Raw genomic sequence first — 17,450 nt, 5'->3', positions numbered from 1 at the left:
TAGGGTGGCCTGGCAGAGATGCTCAGATGGCCAGTACGCATTCAAATCTGAGCCAATGGTCAAAAATGGATGAAGAGTAGCAATCCATTATTCTTCACTGCATTTGTGGTCCAAGACTAAACACACCGTAAGTATGTAGATTATACCAGGTTTGCAAAGGCTCCTGGGTCGGGCTACAGACAAGGAGCATTGTGACGTCACGCTGCCTGTGGAACAGTGATATTAAAGGTGAAACAGCTGCACAGTAGGTTAGGTGAAGGGCTCTGAGAGTGGAAAGGCAGCATGCTTGGGTCCCTGGACAAGGTGAGCTTATGATAATGTGTCTGAATGTTCACCTGTGTTGTAATATTAAACCCCTTATTGTTGTAAACGCCTACTTACTAAGGAGTTCTCAAGCTCAGCCCCACACAGACCTGGAACTGATTATGTTAATGCAAACTATTTAAGAAACTGAGCCTGATCTAAAAGATTTCCTTGGATCTAGGACCATTTCGCCTAGCTTTTAGGTGCTTCCTTCTCCTAAAGTCCTTTGTAAAACTTGGGAAAACCTCACAGAACAGACTTCCAGGAGGTCAGATGGGTTTCCTTGTGCCTTCACACACACATACACACACTTTCTAGCCCACTTAAGGACAAAAGGATGCGTAAGTCTACATAGGGCCAGTGGCGCAATGGATAACGCGTCTGACTACGGATCAGAAGATTGTAGGTTCGACTCCTATCTGGCTCGGAAGGGTTGTAGGTCCCTGTTTGATTATATTCCTGTGGAATTTTTATTTACCTCAGACTTGTTGTAGGTTCAATATTCTCCAGCAGGATTCATCCAGCAGTTGTTCCACGGTAGAGCGCAAGTAATAGGACCACAGCTAGTTAAACGTTTCCCATTTGCTGCTGGACTCTATGTGATGGCCGTCACGTGGTGTGCTGCTTTTGTATTTCAACATGGGTCCCTGATACTCTTAATTGCGAAAAAGCTTGTTGACAAAAGTGTGTGTGCGCGAGGGTCTGTGGACGTAGGCAGGTGTGTGCACTTGAATGCTTACCCATTTACATGTGTGAGAGGAACAAACCAACTCCCTGTGGGCTGCAGGCTTACAACTGGTAGCCCCAGTAGCCAGGCAGAACCACAGGTAAGGAGAGAGAGAAAGTTGGTCCATTATTAGAGAAGGACCATAAGCATCTTGCACTGCTACCTTCTTCCCCTCTCAGCCACGATCGGCCACGATCGGCCAAGGCCTCTCTATTAGGGTAGAGGGTGAACATTTCTTGGACCTCAGAAACTGAGGGATGTAGACCCAATATGTCCTCCAAGCGCCTAGAGACCTGGTGCCCAATCTGGCATGGTGTTTTTCAGCTTACCCGACCAATCCGGTTGCAAGGTGGACTTTAACAATACTGCTAAAAAGGCACTCCCAGACATCCCTGAGGCCTTCATTTGCATAGGCCCTGCCCTTCTCTTTGTCCTGATTCCCACAAATCAACACAACACTGCAGCAGTATAGATTTGGGGGTGGTGAAGAATAATGACAGTGAGGCTAAAAAAGAGAAAGAAAAGTCCCAGAAGTCCTGCAGGCTTCCTTGCTAAATGCAGCTGAACATAGAGCGCACCTTCTTTACTGCAAAGCAAATACATTAAAAATGTTGAGGAGAGACTAATTGAAAAATACATATTACGGGGACAGCACTGGGACCTGCTTTATTTTTTCAATTAGTCTTGAAAACAAAAAAGATTTCTCTCCTGAAAGCTGTTAAAAATATGGAACGCTTCACGAATTTGCGTGTCATCCTTGCGCAGGGGCCATGCTAATCTTCTCTGTATCGTTCCAATTTTAGTATATGTGCTGCCGAAGCGAGCACACTTTATTGATGAACTGACAATGTTTATAAACTCTCTAAATCTACAGTCTCTAGACATAGGGTGGCCTGGCAGAGATGCTCAGATGCCCAGTACGCATTCAAATCTGAGCCAATGGTCAAAAATGTATGAAGAGTAGCAATCCATTATTCTTCACTGCATTTGTGGTCCAAGACTAAACACACCGTAAGTATGTAGATTATACCAGGTTTGCAAAGGCTCCTGGGTCGGGCTACAGACAAGGAGCATTGTGACGTCACGCTGCCTGTGGAACAGTGATATTAAAGGTGAAACAGCTGCACAGTAGGTTAGGTGAAGGGCTCTGAGAGTGGAAAGGCAGCATGCTTGGGTCCCTGGACAAGGTGAGCTTATGATAATGTGTCTGAATGTTCACCTGTGTTGTAATATTAAACCCCTTATTGTTGTAAACGCCTACTTACTAAGGAGTTCTCAAGCTCAGCCCCACACAGACCTGGAACTGATTATGTTAATGCAAACTATTTAAGAAACTGAGCCTGATCTAAAAGATTTCCTTGGATCTAGGACCATTTCGCCTAGCTTTTAGGTGCTTCCTTCTCCTAAAGTCCTTTGTAAAACTTGGGAAAACCTCACAGAACAGACTTCCAGGAGGTCAGATGGGTTCCCTTGTGCCTTCACACACACATACACACACTTTCTAGCCCACTTAAGGACAAAAGGATGCGTAAGTCTACATAGGGCCAGTGGCGCAATGGATAACGCGTCTGACTACGGATCAGAAGATTGTAGGTTCGACTCCTATCTGGCTCGGAAGGGTTGTAGGTCCCTGTTTGATTATATTCCTGTGGAATTTTTATTTACCTCAGACTTGTTGTAGGTTCAATATTCTCCAGCAGGACTCATCCAGCAGTTGTTCCACGGTAGAGCGCAAGTAATAGGACCACAGCTAGTTAAACGTTTCCCATTTGCTGCTGGACTCTATGTGATGGCCGTCACGTGGTGTGCTGCTTTTGTATTTCAACATGGGTCCCTGATACTCTTAATTGCGAAAAAGCTTGTTGACAAAAGTGTGTGTGCGCGAGGGTCTGTGGACGTAGGCAGGTGTGTGCACTTGAATGCTTACCCATTTACATGTGTGAGAGGAACAAACCAACTCCCTGTGGGCTGCAGGCTTACAACTGGTAGCCCCAGTAGCCAGGCAGAACCACAGGTAAGGAGAGAGAGAAAGTTGGTCCATTATTAGAGAAGGACCATAAGCATCTTGCACTGCTACCTTCTTCCCCTCTCAGCCACAATCGGCCAAGACCTCTCTATTAGGGTAGAGGGTGAACATTTCTTGGACCTCAGAAACTGAGGGATGTAGACCCAATATGTCCTCCAAGCGCCTAGACACCTGGTGCCCAATCTGGCATGGTGTTTTTCAGCTTACCCGACCAATCCGGTTGCAAGGTGGACTTTAACAATACTGCTAAAAAGGCACTCCCAGACATCCCTGAGGCCTTCATTTGCATAGGCCCTGCCCTTCTCTTTGTCCTGCTTCCCACAAATCAACACAACACTGCAGCAGTATAGATTTGGGGGTGGTGAAGAATAATGACAGTGAGGCTAAAAAAGAGAAAGAAAAGTCCCAGAAGTCCTGCAGGCTTCCTTGCTAAATGCAGCTGAACATAGAGCGCACCTTCTTTACTGCAAAGCAAATACATTAAAAATGTTGAGGAGAGACTAATTGAAAAATACATATTACGGGGACAGCACTGGGACCTGCTTTATTTTTTCAATTAGTCTTGAAAACAAAAAAGATTTCTCTCCTGAAAGCTGTTAAAAATATGGAACGCTTCACGAATTTGCGTGTCATCCTTGCGCAGGGGCCATGCTAATCTTCTCTGTATCGTTCCAATTTTAGTATATGTGCTGCCGAAGCGAGCACACTTTATTGATGAACTGACAATGTTTATAAACTCTCTAAATCTACAGTCTCTAGACATAGGGTGGCCTGGCAGAGATGCTCAGATGCCCAGTACGCATTCAAATCTGAGCCAATGGTCAAAAATGTATGAAGAGTAGCAATCCATTATTCTTCACTGCATTTGTGGTCCAAGACTAAACACACCGTAAGTATGTAGATTATACCAGGTTTGCAAAGGCTCCTGGGTCGGGCTACAGACAAGGAGCATTGTGACGTCACGCTGCCTGTGGAACAGTGATATTAAAGGTGAAACAGCTGCACAGTAGGTTAGGTGAAGGGCTCTGAGAGTGGAAAGGCAGCATGCTTGGGTCCCTGGACAAGGTGAGCTTATGATAATGTGTCTGAATGTTCACCTGTGTTGTAATATTAAACCCCTTATTGTTGTAAACGCCTACTTACTAAGGAGTTCTCAAGCTCAGCCCCACACAGACCTGGAACTGATTATGTTAATGCAAACTATTTAAGAAACTGAGCCTGATCTAAAAGATTTCCTTGGATCTAGGACCATTTCGCCTAGCTTTTAGGTGCTTCCTTCTCCTAAAGTCCTTTGTAAAACTTGGGAAAACCTCACAGAACAGACTTCCAGGAGGTCAGATGGGTTCCCTTGTGCCTTCACACACACATACACACACTTTCTAGCCCACTTAAGGACAAAAGGATGCGTAAGTCTACATAGGGCCAGTGGCGCAATGGATAACGCGTCTGACTACGGATCAGAAGATTGTAGGTTCGACTCCTATCTGGCTCGGAAGGGTTGTAGGTCCCTGTTTGATTATATTCCTGTGGAATTTTTATTTACCTCAGACTTGTTGTAGGTTCAATATTCTCCAGCAGGACTCATCCAGCAGTTGTTCCACGGTAGAGCGCAAGTAATAGGACCACAGCTAGTTAAACGTTTCCCATTTGCTGCTGGACTCTATGTGATGGCCGTCACGTGGTGTGCTGCTTTTGTATTTCAACATGGGTCCCTGATACTCTTAATTGCGAAAAAGCTTGTTGACAAAAGTGTGTGTGCGCGAGGGTCTGTGGACGTAGGCAGGTGTGTGCACTTGAATGCTTACCCATTTACATGTGTGAGAGGAACAAACCAACTCCCTGTGGGCTGCAGGCTTACAACTGGTAGCCCCAGTAGCCAGGCAGAACCACAGGTAAGGAGAGAGAGAAAGTTGGTCCATTATTAGAGAAGGACCATAAGCATCTTGCACTGCTACCTTCTTCCCCTCTCAGCCACGATCGGCCAAGACCTCTCTATTAGGGTAGAGGGTGAACATTTCTTGGACCTCAGAAACTGAGGGATGTAGACCCAATATGTCCTCCAAGCGCCTAGACACCTGGTGCCCAATCTGGCATGGTGTTTTTCAGCTTACCCGACCAATCCGGTTGCAAGGTGGACTTTAACAATACTGCTAAAAAGGCACTCCCAGACATCCCTGAGGCCTTCATTTGCATAGGCCCTGCCCTTCTCTTTGTCCTGCTTCCCACAAATCAACACAACACTGCAGCAGTATAGATTTGGGGGTGGTGAAGAATAATGACAGTGAGGCTAAAAAAGAGAAAGAAAAGTCCCAGAAGTCCTGCAGGCTTCCTTGCTAAATGCAGCTGAACATAGAGCGCACCTTCTTTACTGCAAAGCAAATACATTAAAAATGTTGAGGAGAGACTAATTGAAAAATACATATTACGGGGACAGCACTGGGACCTGCTTTATTTTTTCAATTAGTCTTGAAAACAAAAAAGATTTCTCTCCTGAAAGCTGTTAAAAATATGGAACGCTTCACGAATTTGCGTGTCATCCTTGCGCAGGGGCCATGCTAATCTTCTCTGTATCGTTCCAATTTTAGTATATGTGCTGCCGAAGCGAGCACACTTTATTGATGAACTGACAATGTTTATAAACTCTCTAAATCTACAGTCTCTAGACATAGGGTGGCCTGGCAGAGATGCTCAGATGGCCAGTACGCATTCAAATCTGAGCCAATGGTCAAAAATGGATGAAGAGTAGCAATCCATTATTCTTCACTGCATTTGTGGTCCAAGACTAAACACACCGTAAGTATGTAGATTATACCAGGTTTGCAAAGGCTCCTGGGTCGGGCTACAGACAAGGAGCATTGTGACGTCACGCTGCCTGTGGAACAGTGATATTAAAGGTGAAACAGCTGCACAGTAGGTTAGGTGAAGGGCTCTGAGAGTGGAAAGGCAGCATGCTTGGGTCCCTGGACAAGGTGAGCTTATGATAATGTGTCTGAATGTTCACCTGTGTTGTAATATTAAACCCCTTATTGTTGTAAACGCCTACTTACTAAGGAGTTCTCAAGCTCAGCCCCACACAGACCTGGAACTGATTATGTTAATGCAAACTATTTAAGAAACTGAGCCTGATCTAAAAGATTTCCTTGGATCTAGGACCATTTCGCCTAGCTTTTAGGTGCTTCCTTCTCCTAAAGTCCTTTGTAAAACTTGGGAAAACCTCACAGAACAGACTTCCAGGAGGTCAGATGGGTTCCCTTGTGCCTTCACACACACATACACACACTTTCTAGCCCACTTAAGGACAAAAGGATGCGTAAGTCTACATAGGGCCAGTGGCGCAATGGATAACGCGTCTGACTACGGATCAGAAGATTGTAGGTTCGACTCCTATCTGGCTCGGAAGGGTTGTAGGTCCCTGTTTGATTATATTCCTGTGGAATTTTTATTTACCTCAGACTTGTTGTAGGTTCAATATTCTCCAGCAGGACTCATCCAGCAGTTGTTCCACGGTAGAGCGCAAGTAATAGGACCACAGCTAGTTAAACGTTTCCCATTTGCTGCTGGACTCTATGTGATGGCCGTCACGTGGTGTGCTGCTTTTGTATTTCAACATGGGTCCCTGATACTCTTAATTGCGAAAAAGCTTGTTGACAAAAGTGTGTGTGCGCGAGGGTCTGTGGACGTAGGCAGGTGTGTGCACTTGAATGCTTACCCATTTACATGTGTGAGAGGAACAAACCAACTCCCTGTGGGCTGCAGGCTTACAACTGGTAGCCCCAGTAGCCAGGCAGAACCACAGGTAAGGAGAGAGAGAAAGTTGGTCCATTATTAGAGAAGGACCATAAGCATCTTGCACTGCTACCTTCTTCCCCTCTCAGCCACGATCGGCCAAGACCTCTCTATTAGGGTAGAGGGTGAACATTTCTTGGACCTCAGAAACTGAGGGATGTAGACCCAATATGTCCTCCAAGCGCCTAGACACCTGGTGCCCAATCTGGCATGGTGTTTTTCAGCTTACCCGACCAATCCGGTTGCAAGGTGGACTTTAACAATACTGCTAAAAAGGCACTCCCAGACATCCCTGAGGCCTTCATTTGCATAGGCCCTGCCCTTCTCTTTGTCCTGCTTCCCACAAATCAACACAACACTGCAGCAGTATAGATTTGGGGGTGGTGAAGAATAATGACAGTGAGGCTAAAAAAGAGAAAGAAAAGTCCCAGAAGTCCTGCAGGCTTCCTTGCTAAATGCAGCTGAACATAGAGCGCACCTTCTTTACTGCAAAGCAAATACATTAAAAATGTTGAGGAGAGACTAATTGAAAAATACATATTACGGGGACAGCACTGGGACCTGCTTTATTTTTTCAATTAGTCTTGAAAACAAAAAAGATTTCTCTCCTGAAAGCTGTTAAAAATATGGAACGCTTCACGAATTTGCGTGTCATCCTTGCGCAGGGGCCATGCTAATCTTCTCTGTATCGTTCCAATTTTAGTATATGTGCTGCCGAAGCGAGCACACTTTATTGATGAACTGACAATGTTTATAAACTCTCTAAATCTACAGTCTCTAGACATAGGGTGGCCTGGCAGAGATGCTCAGATGGCCAGTACGCATTCAAATCTGAGCCAATGGTCAAAAATGGATGAAGAGTAGCAATCCATTATTCTTCACTGCATTTGTGGTCCAAGACTAAACACACCGTAAGTATGTAGATTATACCAGGTTTGCAAAGGCTCCTGGGTCGGGCTACAGACAAGGAGCATTGTGACGTCACGCTGCCTGTGGAACAGTGATATTAAAGGTGAAACAGCTGCACAGTAGGTTAGGTGAAGGGCTCTGAGAGTGGAAAGGCAGCATGCTTGGGTCCCTGGACAAGGTGAGCTTATGATAATGTGTCTGAATGTTCACCTGTGTTGTAATATTAAACCCCTTATTGTTGTAAACGCCTACTTACTAAGGAGTTCTCAAGCTCAGCCCCACACAGACCTGGAACTGATTATGTTAATGCAAACTATTTAAGAAACTGAGCCTGATCTAAAAGATTTCCTTGGATCTAGGACCATTTCGCCTAGCTTTTAGGTGCTTCCTTCTCCTAAAGTCCTTTGTAAAACTTGGGAAAACCTCACAGAACAGACTTCCAGGAGGTCAGATGGGTTTCCTTGTGCCTTCACACACACATACACACACTTTCTAGCCCACTTAAGGACAAAAGGATGCGTAAGTCTACATAGGGCCAGTGGCGCAATGGATAACGCGTCTGACTACGGATCAGAAGATTGTAGGTTCGACTCCTATCTGGCTCGGAAGGGTTGTAGGTCCCTGTTTGATTATATTCCTGTGGAATTTTTATTTACCTCAGACTTGTTGTAGGTTCAATATTCTCCAGCAGGATTCATCCAGCAGTTGTTCCACGGTAGAGCGCAAGTAATAGGACCACAGCTAGTTAAACGTTTCCCATTTGCTGCTGGACTCTATGTGATGGCCGTCACGTGGTGTGCTGCTTTTGTATTTCAACATGGGTCCCTGATACTCTTAATTGCGAAAAAGCTTGTTGACAAAAGTGTGTGTGCGCGAGGGTCTGTGGACGTAGGCAGGTGTGTGCACTTGAATGCTTACCCATTTACATGTGTGAGAGGAACAAACCAACTCCCTGTGGGCTGCAGGCTTACAACTGGTAGCCCCAGTAGCCAGGCAGAACCACAGGTAAGGAGAGAGAGAAAGTTGGTCCATTATTAGAGAAGGACCATAAGCATCTTGCACTGCTACCTTCTTCCCCTCTCAGCCACGATCGGCCACGATCGGCCAAGGCCTCTCTATTAGGGTAGAGGGTGAACATTTCTTGGACCTCAGAAACTGAGGGATGTAGACCCAATATGTCCTCCAAGCGCCTAGAGACCTGGTGCCCAATCTGGCATGGTGTTTTTCAGCTTACCCGACCAATCCGGTTGCAAGGTGGACTTTAACAATACTGCTAAAAAGGCACTCCCAGACATCCCTGAGGCCTTCATTTGCATAGGCCCTGCCCTTCTCTTTGTCCTGATTCCCACAAATCAACACAACACTGCAGCAGTATAGATTTGGGGGTGGTGAAGAATAATGACAGTGAGGCTAAAAAAGAGAAAGAAAAGTCCCAGAAGTCCTGCAGGCTTCCTTGCTAAATGCAGCTGAACATAGAGCGCACCTTCTTTACTGCAAAGCAAATACATTAAAAATGTTGAGGAGAGACTAATTGAAAAATACATATTACGGGGACAGCACTGGGACCTGCTTTATTTTTTCAATTAGTCTTGAAAACAAAAAAGATTTCTCTCCTGAAAGCTGTTAAAAATATGGAACGCTTCACGAATTTGCGTGTCATCCTTGCGCAGGGGCCATGCTAATCTTCTCTGTATCGTTCCAATTTTAGTATATGTGCTGCCGAAGCGAGCACACTTTATTGATGAACTGACAATGTTTATAAACTCTCTAAATCTACAGTCTCTAGACATAGGGTGGCCTGGCAGAGATGCTCAGATGCCCAGTACGCATTCAAATCTGAGCCAATGGTCAAAAATGTATGAAGAGTAGCAATCCATTATTCTTCACTGCATTTGTGGTCCAAGACTAAACACACCGTAAGTATGTAGATTATACCAGGTTTGCAAAGGCTCCTGGGTCGGGCTACAGACAAGGAGCATTGTGACGTCACGCTGCCTGTGGAACAGTGATATTAAAGGTGAAACAGCTGCACAGTAGGTTAGGTGAAGGGCTCTGAGAGTGGAAAGGCAGCATGCTTGGGTCCCTGGACAAGGTGAGCTTATGATAATGTGTCTGAATGTTCACCTGTGTTGTAATATTAAACCCCTTATTGTTGTAAACGCCTACTTACTAAGGAGTTCTCAAGCTCAGCCCCACACAGACCTGGAACTGATTATGTTAATGCAAACTATTTAAGAAACTGAGCCTGATCTAAAAGATTTCCTTGGATCTAGGACCATTTCGCCTAGCTTTTAGGTGCTTCCTTCTCCTAAAGTCCTTTGTAAAACTTGGGAAAACCTCACAGAACAGACTTCCAGGAGGTCAGATGGGTTCCCTTGTGCCTTCACACACACATACACACACTTTCTAGCCCACTTAAGGACAAAAGGATGCGTAAGTCTACATAGGGCCAGTGGCGCAATGGATAACGCGTCTGACTACGGATCAGAAGATTGTAGGTTCGACTCCTATCTGGCTCGGAAGGGTTGTAGGTCCCTGTTTGATTATATTCCTGTGGAATTTTTATTTACCTCAGACTTGTTGTAGGTTCAATATTCTCCAGCAGGACTCATCCAGCAGTTGTTCCACGGTAGAGCGCAAGTAATAGGACCACAGCTAGTTAAACGTTTCCCATTTGCTGCTGGACTCTATGTGATGGCCGTCACGTGGTGTGCTGCTTTTGTATTTCAACATGGGTCCCTGATACTCTTAATTGCGAAAAAGCTTGTTGACAAAAGTGTGTGTGCGCGAGGGTCTGTGGACGTAGGCAGGTGTGTGCACTTGAATGCTTACCCATTTACATGTGTGAGAGGAACAAACCAACTCCCTGTGGGCTGCAGGCTTACAACTGGTAGCCCCAGTAGCCAGGCAGAACCACAGGTAAGGAGAGAGAGAAAGTTGGTCCATTATTAGAGAAGGACCATAAGCATCTTGCACTGCTACCTTCTTCCCCTCTCAGCCACGATCGGCCAAGACCTCTCTATTAGGGTAGAGGGTGAACATTTCTTGGACCTCAGAAACTGAGGGATGTAGACCCAATATGTCCTCCAAGCGCCTAGACACCTGGTGCCCAATCGGGCATGGTGTTTTTCAGCTTACCCGACCAATCCGGTTGCAAGGTGGACTTTAACAATACTGCTAAAAAGGCACTCCCAGACATCCCTGAGGCCTTCATTTGCATAGGCCCTGCCCTTCTCTTTGTCCTGCTTCCCACAAATCAACACAACACTGCAGCAGTATAGATTTGGGGGTGGTGAAGAATAATGACAGTGAGGCTAAAAAAGAGAAAGAAAAGTCCCAGAAGTCCTGCAGGCTTCCTTGCTAAATGCAGCTGAACATAGAGCGCACCTTCTTTACTGCAAAGCAAATACATTAAAAATGTTGAGGAGAGACTAATTGAAAAATACATATTACGGGGACAGCACTGGGACCTGCTTTATTTTTTCAATTAGTCTTGAAAACAAAAAAGATTTCTCTCCTGAAAGCTGTTAAAAATATGGAACGCTTCACGAATTTGCGTGTCATCCTTGCGCAGGGGCCATGCTAATCTTCTCTGTATCGTTCCAATTTTAGTATATGTGCTGCCGAAGCGAGCACACTTTATTGATGAACTGACAATGTTTATAAACTCTCTAAATCTACAGTCTCTAGACATAGGGTGGCCTGGCAGAGATGCTCAGATGCCCAGTACGCATTCAAATCTGAGCCAATGGTCAAAAATGTATGAAGAGTAGCAATCCATTATTCTTCACTGCATTTGTGGTCCAAGACTAAACACACCGTAAGTATGTAGATTATACCAGGTTTGCAAAGGCTCCTGGGTCGGGCTACAGACAAGGAGCATTGTGACGTCACGCTGCCTGTGGAACAGTGATATTAAAGGTGAAACAGCTGCACAGTAGGTTAGGTGAAGGGCTCTGAGAGTGGAAAGGCAGCATGCTTGGGTCCCTGGACAAGGTGAGCTTATGATAATGTGTCTGAATGTTCACCTGTGTTGTAATATTAAACCCCTTATTGTTGTAAACGCCTACTTACTAAGGAGTTCTCAAGCTCAGCCCCACACAGACCTGGAACTGATTATGTTAATGCAAACTATTTAAGAAACTGAGCCTGATCTAAAAGATTTCCTTGGATCTAGGACCATTTCGCCTAGCTTTTAGGTGCTTCCTTCTCCTAAAGTCCTTTGTAAAACTTGGGAAAACCTCATAGAACAGACTTCCAGGAGGTCAGATGGGTTCCCTTGTGCCTTCACACACACATACACACACTTTCTAGCCCACTTAAGGACAAAAGGATGCGTAAGTCTACATAGGGCCAGTGGCGCAATGGATAACGCGTCTGACTACGGATCAGAAGATTGTAGGTTCGACTCCTATCTGGCTCGGAAGGGTTGTAGGTCCCTGTTTGATTATATTCCTGTGGAATTTTTATTTACCTCAGACTTGTTGTAGGTTCAATATTCTCCAGCAGGACTCATCCAGCAGTTGTTCCACGGTAGAGCGCAAGTAATAGGACCACAGCTAGTTAAACGTTTCCCATTTGCTGCTGGACTCTATGTGATGGCCGTCACGTGGTGTGCTGCTTTTGTATTTCAACATGGGTCCCTGATACTCTTAATTGCGAAAAAGCTTGTTGACAAAAGTGTGTGTGCGCGAGGGTCTGTGGACGTAGGCAGGTGTGTGCACTTGAATGCTTACCCATTTACATGTGTGAGAGGAACAAACCAACTCCCTGTGGGCTGCAGGCTTACAACTGGTAGCCCCAGTAGCCAGGCAGAACCACAGGTAAGGAGAGAGAGAAAGTTGGTCCATTATTAGAGAAGGACCATAAGCATCTTGCACTGCTACCTTCTTCCCCTCTCAGCCACAATCGGCCAAGACCTCTCTATTAGGGTAGAGGGTGAACATTTCTTGGACCTCAGAAACTGAGGGATGTAGACCCAATATGTCCTCCAAGCGCCTAGACACCTGGTGCCCAATCTGGCATGGTGTTTTTCAGCTTACCCGACCAATCCGGTTGCAAGGTGGACTTTAACAATACTGCTAAAAAGGCACTCCCAGACATCCCTGAGGCCTTCATTTGCATAGGCCCTGCCCTTCTCTTTGTCCTGCTTCCCACAAATCAACACAACACTGCAGCAGTATAGATTTGGGGGTGGTGAAGAATAATGACAGTGAGGCTAAAAAAGAGAAAGAAAAGTCCCAGAAGTCCTGCAGGCTTCCTTGCTAAATGCAGCTGAACATAGAGCGCACCTTCTTTACTGCAAAGCAAATACATTAAAAATGTTGAGGAGAGACTAATTGAAAAATACATATTACGGGGACAGCACTGGGACCTGCTTTATTTTTTCAATTAGTCTTGAAAACAAAAAAGATTTCTCTCCTGAAAGCTGTTAAAAATATGGAACGCTTCACGAATTTGCGTGTCATCCTTGCGCAGGGGCCATGCTAATCTTCTCTGTATCGTTCCAATTTTAGTATATGTGCTGCCGAAGCGAGCACACTTTATTGATGAACTGACAATGTTTATAAACTCTCTAAATCTACAGTCTCTAGACATAGGGTGGCCTGGCAGAGATGCTCAGATGCCCAGTACGCATTCAAATCTGAGCCAATGGTCAAAAATGTATGAAGAGTAGCAATCCATTATTCTTCACTGCATTTGTGGTCCAAGACTAAACACACCGTAAGTATGTAGATTATACCAGGTTTGCAAAGGCTCCTGGGTCGGGCTACAGACAAGGAGCATTGTGACGTCACGCTGCCTGTGGAACAGTGATATTAAAGGTGAAACAGCTGCACAGTAGGTTAGGTGAAGGGCTCTGAGAGTGGAAAGGCAGCATGCTTGGGTCCCTGGACAAGGTGAGCTTATGATAATGTGTCTGAATGTTCACCTGTGTTGTAATATTAAACCCCTTATTGTTGTAAACGCCTACTTACTAAGGAGTTCTCAAGCTCAGCCCCACACAGACCTGGAACTGATTATGTTAATGCAAACTATTTAAGAAACTGAGCCTGATCTAAAAGATTTCCTTGGATCTAGGACCATTTCGCCTAGCTTTTAGGTGCTTCCTTCTCCTAAAGTCCTTTGTAAAACTTGGGAAAACCTCACAGAACAGACTTCCAGGAGGTCAGATGGGTTCCCTTGTGCCTTCACACACACATACACACACTTTCTAGCCCACTTAAGGACAAAAGGATGCGTAAGTCTACATAGGGCCAGTGGCGCAATGGATAACGCGTCTGACTACGGATCAGAAGATTGTAGGTTCGACTCCTATCTGGCTCGGAAGGGTTGTAGGTCCCTGTTTGATTATATTCCTGTGGAATTTTTATTTACCTCAGACTTGTTGTAGGTTCAATATTCTCCAGCAGGACTCATCCAGCAGTTGTTCCACGGTAGAGCGCAAGTAATAGGACCACAGCTAGTTAAACGTTTCCCATTTGCTGCTGGACTCTATGTGATGGCCGTCACGTGGTGTGCTGCTTTTGTATTTCAACATGGGTCCCTGATACTCTTAATTGCGAAAAAGCTTGTTGACAAAAGTGTGTGTGCGCGAGGGTCTGTGGACGTAGGCAGGTGTGTGCACTTGAATGCTTACCCATTTACATGTGTGAGAGGAACAAACCAACTCCCTGTGGGCTGCAGGCTTACAACTGGTAGCCCCAGTAGCCAGGCAGAACCACAGGTAAGGAGAGAGAGAAAGTTGGTCCATTATTAGAGAAGGACCATAAGCATCTTGCACTGCTACCTTCTTCCCCTCTCAGCCACGATCGGCCAAGACCTCTCTATTAGGGTAGAGGGTGAACATTTCTTGGACCTCAGAAACTGAGGGATGTAGACCCAATATGTCCTCCAAGCGCCTAGACACCTGGTGCCCAATCTGGCATGGTGTTTTTCAGCTTACCCGACCAATCCGGTTGCAAGGTGGACTTTAACAATACTGCTAAAAAGGCACTCCCAGACATCCCTGAGGCCTTCATTTGCATAGGCCCTGCCCTTCTCTTTGTCCTGCTTCCCACAAATCAACACAACACTGCAGCAGTATAGATTTGGGGGTGGTGAAGAATAATGACAGTGAGGCTAAAAAAGAGAAAGAAAAGTCCCAGAAGTCCTGCAGGCTTCCTTGCTAAATGCAGCTGAACATAGAGCGCACCTTCTTTACTGCAAAGCAAATACATTAAAAATGTTGAGGAGAGACTAATTGAAAAATACATATTACGGGGACAGCACTGGGACCTGCTTTATTTTTTCAATTAGTCTTGAAAACAAAAAAGATTTCTCTCCTGAAAGCTGTTAAAAATATGGAACGCTTCACGAATTTGCGTGTCATCCTTGCGCAGGGGCCATGCTAATCTTCTCTGTATCGTTCCAATTTTAGTATATGTGCTGCCGAAGCGAGCACACTTTATTGATGAACTGACAATGTTTATAAACTCTCTAAATCTACAGTCTCTAGACATAGGGTGGCCTGGCAGAGATGCTCAGATGGCCAGTACGCATTCAAATCTGAGCCAATGGTCAAAAATGGATGAAGAGTAGCAATCCATTATTCTTCACTGCATTTGTGGTCCAAGACTAAACACACCGTAAGTATGTAGATTATACCAGGTTTGCAAAGGCTCCTGGGTCGGGCTACAGACAAGGAGCATTGTGACGTCACGCTGCCTGTGGAACAGTGATATTAAAGGTGAAACAGCTGCACAGTAGGTTAGGTGAAGGGCTCTGAGAGTGGAAAGGCAGCATGCTTGGGTCCCTGGACAAGGTGAGCTTATGATAATGTGTCTGAATGTTCACCTGTGTTGTAATATTAAACCCCTTATTGTTGTAAACGCCTACTTACTAAGGAGTTCTCAAGCTCAGCCCCACACAGACCTGGAACTGATTATGTTAATGCAAACTATTTAAGAAACTGAGCCTGATCTAAAAGATTTCCTTGGATCTAGGACCATTTCGCCTAGCTTTTAGGTGCTTCCTTCTCCTAAAGTCCTTTGTAAAACTTGGGAAAACCTCACAGAACAGACTTCCAGGAGGTCAGATGGGTTCCCTTGTGCCTTCACACACACATACACACACTTTCTAGCCCACTTAAGGACAAAAGGATGCGTAAGTCTACATAGGGCCAGTGGCGCAATGGATAACGCGTCTGACTACGGATCAGAAGATTGTAGGTTCGACTCCTATCTGGCTCGGAAGGGTTGTAGGTCCCTGTTTGATTATATTCCTGTGGAATTTTTATTTACCTCAGACTTGTTGTAGGTTCAATATTCTCCAGCAGGACTCATCCAGCAGTTGTTCCACGGTAGAGCGCAAGTAATAGGACCACAGCTAGTTAAACGTTTCCCATTTGCTGCTGGACTCTATGTGATGGCCGTCACGTGGTGTGCTGCTTTTGTATTTCAACATGGGTCCCTGATACTCTTAATTGCGAAAAAGCTTGTTGACAAAAGTGTGTGTGCGCGAGGGTCTGTGGACGTAGGCAGGTGTGTGCACTTGAATGCTTACCCATTTACATGTGTGAGAGGAACAAACCAACTCCCTGTGGGCTGCAGGCTTACAACTGGTAGCCCCAGTAGCCAGGCAGAACCACAGGTAAGGAGAGAGAGAAAGTTGGTCCATTATTAGAGAAGGACCATAAGCATCTTGCACTGCTACCTTCTTCCCCTCTCAGCCACGATCGGCCAAGACCTCTCTATTAGGGTAGAGGGTGAACATTTCTTGGACCTCAGAAACTGAGGGATGTAGACCCAATATGTCCTCCAAGCGCCTAGACACCTGGTGCCCAATCTGGCATGGTGTTTTTCAGCTTACCCGACCAATCCGGTTGCAAGGTGGACTTTAACAATACTGCTAAAAAGGCACTCCCAGACATCCCTGAGGCCTTCATTTGCATAGGCCCTGCCCTTCTCTTTGTCCTGCTTCCCACAAATCAACACAACACTGCAGCAGTATAGATTTGGGGGTGGTGAAGAATAATGACAGTGAGGCTAAAAAAGAGAAAGAAAAGTCCCAGAAGTCCTGCAGGCTTCCTTGCTAAATGCAGCTGAACATAGAGCGCACCTTCTTTACTGCAAAGCAAATACATTAAAAATGTTGAGGAGAGACTAATTGAAAAATACATATTACGGGGACAGCACTGGGACCTGCTTTATTTTTTCAATTAGTCTTGAAAACAAAAAAGATTTCTCTCCTGAAAGCTGTTAAAAATATGGAACGCTTCACGAATTTGCGTGTCATCCTTGCGCAGGGGCCATGCTAATCTTCTCTGTATCGTTCCAATTTTAGTATATGTGCTGCCGAAGCGAGCACACTTTATTGATGAACTGACAATGTTTATAAACTCTCTAAATCTACAGTCTCTAGACATAGGGTGGCCTGGCAGAGATGCTCAGATGGCCAGTACGCATTCAAATCTGAGCCAATGGTCAAAAATGGATGAAGAGTAGCAATCCATTATTCTTCACTGCATTTGTGGTCCAAGACTAAACACACCGTAAGTATGTAGATTATACCAGGTTTGCAAAGGCTCCTGGGTCGGGCTACAGACAAGGAGCATTGTGACGTCACGCTGCCTGTGGAACAGTGATATTAAAGGTGAAACAGCTGCACAGTAGGTTAGGTGAAGGGCTCTGAGAGTGGAAAGGCAGCATGCTTGGGTCC

At 45.3% G+C, this 17,450-nt stretch overlaps 18 non-coding genes across 18 annotated transcripts; 9 read left to right on the top strand and 9 right to left on the bottom strand.

The window, feature by feature from the left end:
• Positions 1 to 657: 657 nt before the first annotated feature.
• TRNAR-ACG (transfer RNA arginine (anticodon ACG)) lies at positions 658 to 730 on the top strand. Its single transcript has one exon. It is a non-coding gene; the product is annotated as a tRNA-Arg (tRNA).
• A 1,020-nt stretch (positions 731 to 1,750) lies between these two features.
• On the bottom strand, positions 1,751 to 1,857 carry LOC147704141 (U6 spliceosomal RNA). The gene has a single exon (XR_015298802.1). It is a non-coding gene; the product is annotated as a U6 spliceosomal RNA (small nuclear RNA).
• Positions 1,858 to 2,571: 714 nt separating this feature from the next.
• On the top strand, positions 2,572 to 2,644 carry TRNAR-ACG (transfer RNA arginine (anticodon ACG)). Its single transcript has one exon. It is a non-coding gene; the product is annotated as a tRNA-Arg (tRNA).
• A 1,010-nt stretch (positions 2,645 to 3,654) lies between these two features.
• LOC147704139 (U6 spliceosomal RNA) lies at positions 3,655 to 3,761 on the bottom strand. The gene has a single exon (XR_015298801.1). It is a non-coding gene; the product is annotated as a U6 spliceosomal RNA (small nuclear RNA).
• Positions 3,762 to 4,475: 714 nt separating this feature from the next.
• On the top strand, positions 4,476 to 4,548 carry TRNAR-ACG (transfer RNA arginine (anticodon ACG)). The gene has a single exon. It is a non-coding gene; the product is annotated as a tRNA-Arg (tRNA).
• A 1,010-nt stretch (positions 4,549 to 5,558) lies between these two features.
• On the bottom strand, positions 5,559 to 5,665 carry LOC147704137 (U6 spliceosomal RNA). Its single transcript, XR_015298800.1, has one exon. It is a non-coding gene; the product is annotated as a U6 spliceosomal RNA (small nuclear RNA).
• Positions 5,666 to 6,379: 714 nt separating this feature from the next.
• Positions 6,380 to 6,452, top strand: TRNAR-ACG (transfer RNA arginine (anticodon ACG)). The gene has a single exon. It is a non-coding gene; the product is annotated as a tRNA-Arg (tRNA).
• A 1,010-nt stretch (positions 6,453 to 7,462) lies between these two features.
• LOC147704135 (U6 spliceosomal RNA) lies at positions 7,463 to 7,569 on the bottom strand. The gene has a single exon (XR_015298799.1). It is a non-coding gene; the product is annotated as a U6 spliceosomal RNA (small nuclear RNA).
• A 714-nt stretch (positions 7,570 to 8,283) lies between these two features.
• On the top strand, positions 8,284 to 8,356 carry TRNAR-ACG (transfer RNA arginine (anticodon ACG)). The gene has a single exon. It is a non-coding gene; the product is annotated as a tRNA-Arg (tRNA).
• Positions 8,357 to 9,376: 1,020 nt separating this feature from the next.
• LOC147704133 (U6 spliceosomal RNA) lies at positions 9,377 to 9,483 on the bottom strand. The gene has a single exon (XR_015298798.1). It is a non-coding gene; the product is annotated as a U6 spliceosomal RNA (small nuclear RNA).
• Positions 9,484 to 10,197: 714 nt separating this feature from the next.
• On the top strand, positions 10,198 to 10,270 carry TRNAR-ACG (transfer RNA arginine (anticodon ACG)). The gene has a single exon. It is a non-coding gene; the product is annotated as a tRNA-Arg (tRNA).
• Positions 10,271 to 11,280: 1,010 nt separating this feature from the next.
• LOC147704131 (U6 spliceosomal RNA) lies at positions 11,281 to 11,387 on the bottom strand. The gene has a single exon (XR_015298797.1). It is a non-coding gene; the product is annotated as a U6 spliceosomal RNA (small nuclear RNA).
• A 714-nt stretch (positions 11,388 to 12,101) lies between these two features.
• On the top strand, positions 12,102 to 12,174 carry TRNAR-ACG (transfer RNA arginine (anticodon ACG)). Its single transcript has one exon. It is a non-coding gene; the product is annotated as a tRNA-Arg (tRNA).
• A 1,010-nt stretch (positions 12,175 to 13,184) lies between these two features.
• On the bottom strand, positions 13,185 to 13,291 carry LOC147704129 (U6 spliceosomal RNA). Its single transcript, XR_015298796.1, has one exon. It is a non-coding gene; the product is annotated as a U6 spliceosomal RNA (small nuclear RNA).
• Positions 13,292 to 14,005: 714 nt separating this feature from the next.
• On the top strand, positions 14,006 to 14,078 carry TRNAR-ACG (transfer RNA arginine (anticodon ACG)). The gene has a single exon. It is a non-coding gene; the product is annotated as a tRNA-Arg (tRNA).
• Positions 14,079 to 15,088: 1,010 nt separating this feature from the next.
• LOC147704127 (U6 spliceosomal RNA) lies at positions 15,089 to 15,195 on the bottom strand. The gene has a single exon (XR_015298795.1). It is a non-coding gene; the product is annotated as a U6 spliceosomal RNA (small nuclear RNA).
• A 714-nt stretch (positions 15,196 to 15,909) lies between these two features.
• On the top strand, positions 15,910 to 15,982 carry TRNAR-ACG (transfer RNA arginine (anticodon ACG)). Its single transcript has one exon. It is a non-coding gene; the product is annotated as a tRNA-Arg (tRNA).
• Positions 15,983 to 16,992: 1,010 nt separating this feature from the next.
• On the bottom strand, positions 16,993 to 17,099 carry LOC147704125 (U6 spliceosomal RNA). Its single transcript, XR_015298794.1, has one exon. It is a non-coding gene; the product is annotated as a U6 spliceosomal RNA (small nuclear RNA).
• Positions 17,100 to 17,450: the final 351 nt, after the last annotated feature.

The sequence above is a fragment of the Lissotriton vulgaris genome, chromosome 7 (assembly GCF_964263255.1).
Source record: "Lissotriton vulgaris chromosome 7, aLisVul1.2, whole genome shotgun sequence".
Lineage (NCBI taxonomy): Eukaryota > Metazoa > Chordata > Amphibia > Caudata > Salamandridae > Lissotriton > Lissotriton vulgaris.
The sequence above is the reverse complement of the archived record's forward strand: the minus strand, read 5'-3'. Positions and strand labels throughout refer to the sequence as shown.